Below are 4,478 nucleotides of genomic sequence, written 5' to 3'. Positions count from 1 at the left end.
GAGCCAACAAAATAGGAGAGTCTCATTTTTGTACATTTATTCCAACTAAATCTAGGCTGACCCTGGGGATGACACTGAATTTTATGGGGCCCTCCTGTTCTCAAAGGCCCACTGTAGTCCACCTTGAGCTCTCTCTTACACTCTGAAAATACCATAGGGAATGGCTGTCTCTTGTCTAAGAAAATCACAAAATAATCCCTCATATCCCAAGACCTTATATGTGGGTGTGGAATGGTGAGGAGGGGCTAATTCCTGAAGTTAACATCGAGGTATCCCTCAAAATTAGGGTTACTCAAAAATTGTTAAAACTTTCCTAAATTTTCTGAGGAAGATTCATAAACATAAACATAGTGAGTGTTTCTTCTGGTTAGTCAGTCCCTTTGATGGAGAACTTTCTACAACCCACCCTCACTAGTCCCTCTCCACTTTAGGAATCTTGGAAGGTATCTATTATTCACAGAATACTGGGGTGGAAATAGGAGATGGGGGCTTATGCACACTATGGGTCACAATTTGATGTCACACTTACCACAGGGGATCACTGACATTAATCAGTGTCCCTCCATGTAGAACAGAAGTTTTGCAGTCCAGCCTAAACCCTCACCTTAACTTCAGATGACTTTGGCACTCTCCAATCTAGGAAACTCAAAATCTCATTCCCTGCAGACAGAAAGGCTAAATGGGCTAGTCATAGAAGGGAGTCCCAGGTATGTGGCAGGCTTACCAAACATGCAGTTCCATTATTTGGTAGCTTTATCTGGAGTGGGACTTTCTCAGGCTATCCTCAAGCTCTCGCCTTCACTCTGAAAGGACTCAGGCCCTCAGCACACCATAGACCTTAGAGCTTGGCTCCCACTCTCACAGTCCACAAATAGTGATGTAGGGAAGAGAGGATAAAATGTTTTTCTAAACCCATTTTGTGAAGTCTGGAAAATATGGCTATAACCAGATTATTCAGTGTTAGTTTATGTTCGCTGAAGCTCTCCAACCCATTCTTGAATAGCTTTTGACTCTTGCAAGTGCCCAGGCTCCTTTTGTTCCATATACCTGACATGCTGAACTTTGATTAATATACTCACTTCCATAATTCTATGTGGGCCCACTCAGTGTCCACCTTGTCTGAAAGCATGCCCAAGTCTATCCTGAGTTAGCATATTTCATTCTGTGTCCCACACTAGTTTAATCCCAGTAGACTTTGGATATTTCCCCACTTTGGGGTTTTCATGTACAAATGTTTTTTTTTCTCTAGAAGCAAGACATAGAAAAGAGCCCTTGTACAACTGTGATAATACTGTTTCATCCCAGATTCTTAAACTTCCTTCCTGCTCTTTGCATAAGCTTTTTTCCTCGAGAATGTCTTATAATTCATCCTGTTTTGACTAATATTTCCTTCCAGAACTTAATAAGGATTCTTGCCTTCTAATATTCAAGTTGGAGCTTAACAACTCCTGAGAATGTGGTTTCATGACCATACAAAGCACCTAGTGTCCCTCTACCACCACACGAACAATGCCCTGTACTTTTTGATTTTTCCACGGACCACACTAACTATATAAAATTCTTTCATTTGTTGTATGTTCAGCTTCTCTGCCAGAAGCAAACTGTTAGTCACTGGAGAATTGTTCTGCATCATTTGAAATTTAACCTATGTCAGTGCAGGAAACTCTGAAACAATCACAAACATACTAAGGAGAAAAACTGTGGCCCTGGAGCTTCATACCCACAATAGAACACATTTGAGCACAGATGCAGGAAAATCTTCTCCAATACTGACAGAAGCCCCCTTAAAACACTCACCTCTGGGCTATGTTAGAGGATGCCTCTTGCTCTCTACTGCCATCTTTTCATCCAATTGAAGATGCAGGAAGCAGCCCCTACATCATATCTTTGGAAACACTTGGTTCCATGAATAACTGAATGGAATTTACATTTCCTGTCCTGGGGATCATGTATTCAGCTTTTCTGCCAACAAAGGATTCAGGGCAATTTTTTTCCCTTAGCATTATCTAGTCCTTATTTTCTTTCAATCCTGAAAAATAGGTGTTTGCCAAGTGATTTGATCTCTATTTCCCCTCAATTTTGATCAAAGAAACATGTCAAATCATAATGATCTCTACTGGTTACTACATGAATATATTCTGTCCAGCTGTTGTTGGGACAATAATTGTTGAAGGATTTATGAGAAGGAAGTGAATGGCCAGCACCTGTATAAATCAATGACCTTTCATTCTTGTCTACATCTGACTCATTCATTCAGTTTTCATACCTGTAACACATTGATCAAAACTTTGCACTCCACTATCGCATGACATATCAGTCCCTCTTCAAACATTGGGAGACTGCTGCAGTGTGCCCTCTACTTTTAGCTACTTTCTACAGCTGGATATCTGTGTGACCCAAGAGGAAGCTTGTATGTACTACAATCATAGAGCTTCCAAACTAGCAGCCAAGTACTGTGAGTATGGGTCACCTTAATTAAATTGTAGTTTCCCTCCTTACCAGAACTTAGGAGGAAGGAAGGAAAGTTCACATTCAGGAAACCCTCGCTCATGACTTAAAACTGCTTATAGATGTTAGGCAGACTAAGGACTCACTAGGCAATGACAGCACAGATGAGAATCTAATAAGTAATGCTTGATAACTCCAGCAGGCTTCATGGAAACTAGATCTCTTGCCTCACCTCCATGTGCTTTGTTTCCTGTGACTTCTTCAGGGTAAGAACTAGGTGTATCTCTCTATAAATGAGAGAGCAGTTGTTCATGGAACATTCCCTAAGCTGTTACTCTGGCCAGGGAACCACTTTGTGCAAACAAGACAAAACAGCTCTTGTCTGAGATGAACCCAAAGATTCTGTGTTAGCACAGATTCTGAGAAAACAGGTATAGCCTCAGGTAACTCCCAAGTGCCTAACATGAGGTGTGTGTGAGTGGAGGGCAAAATGCCACCAGAATCTAGACAAAAATATCTAAATCTCTCTAGGAGGCAGTGAGGGTGACATTTAAGCTGTGTAATTAATGAAAGGGGCATCTAGGCCAAGATGGGGGTGGGCTGGAAGTATTTGGAGACTTCTGGTTGAACCTGTTATGTCAGGAATAAGAGTATACACAGCACTGCAGGACCCTAAATGTGGTGTGTGACATACCTGGTTTGAAATTTGATGTTGGTTCCTGAACACAAAGATGCTTGGCAAGGAAAATGGCTTAGGTATGGGTTGAACATTGATAGAATTTGAGTCTACAAATTGAACCAGTGTGTAAGGAAGAGTGATGGGAACAAATCCAGGAGGCTGGCAGTGTTATCCAGCTTCTCAGCAGGGAGGTCAGACAAGAGATATGGACTATCCTCAGGAAGTCAGCTAGAAGAACTTAAGGAGGAACATTCTTTTTTATAGGTATTGCAAAGGAAGAGATTCGGACCTTGATTCCTAAGTCATTGTACATAACTCTGTAAGGAAGCATGGGAACAGAGCACTGGGACATTGAGAGAAACTACTGTTATCAAATGTAATAGGGAAAACAGGAAAGCTAAGTTTTGTGGTCATATTGGACTGTGTCTTGGAAGACTTGTTACTTTATCCAGAAGGCGAGGATTTTTCTCCTCCCTTAAACATTAAGTCTTAATAAAAAGGGGTCACTGGCAGTTTTGGATAGTAGTAGGGCTTGGAGGAAGGAAGGGTGGCTTGAAAGTTGTAGCCTTTCGGTGTGAGTCTTAGCCTGAGACTGCCTGGATCTCAGGAAGAGTCAATGCCTTTATGCTTCTGTGGTTGTGGTATGACATTATTCCTGGGGAAATATGACCAAATAATAGGGAACCAAAAATAATCTGAAGTAAGTCTACCACCAAAGTCTCTTTTGGTGAACTAATGAGTTTTAATGGGGTTGCACAACTCAATGTGGGTGGTGTCTTTATTGCAGCTCTGTTGCTAAGATAAAACATCATAGCAAAGGAACTTGTAATAAAAAGGGTTTATTTGGGCTTATGGCTACAGAGGACTAAGACCCTATCACCATTATGGTATAGATACATGGCAGTAGGCAGGCACAGCAAGTGGAGTAGCAAGCTGAGAGCTTATATCCAGAACCACAAGCCAAAAGCCAAGAGAACACACTAGAAGCGACCTATGGATTTCAAAACCCAAAAGCATGCCTTCAGTGACACATTTTCATGAGCAAGGCTTCATCTCCTAAACCTATGCAGTATCTACAACTCTAGAACAACTATTCATATTCCCAAGAATATAGGGATATCTTTCTCAAACTATAATATTGCTCTCCCTGAGCCCCAGAGACTAATGCCTATATCCAACTTCAAAGTGCATTTAACTCAACTTCAGAAGATCCTTAGACTTTCATAGCCTCAACAGTGTTTAAAAGTCCATAGTGTCTTCTAAGACCAAAGGCAATCCTTTTACACTGAATTCTCAGAAAATTAAAAAGCAAATTACATACTTCTAATACACAATGACATAGAAAATATAT

Source organism: Microtus ochrogaster, chromosome X (genome assembly GCF_000317375.1).
Source record: "Microtus ochrogaster isolate Prairie Vole_2 chromosome X, MicOch1.0, whole genome shotgun sequence".
Taxonomy (NCBI): domain Eukaryota; kingdom Metazoa; phylum Chordata; class Mammalia; order Rodentia; family Cricetidae; genus Microtus; species Microtus ochrogaster.
This window is presented reverse-complemented; position numbering follows the sequence as displayed.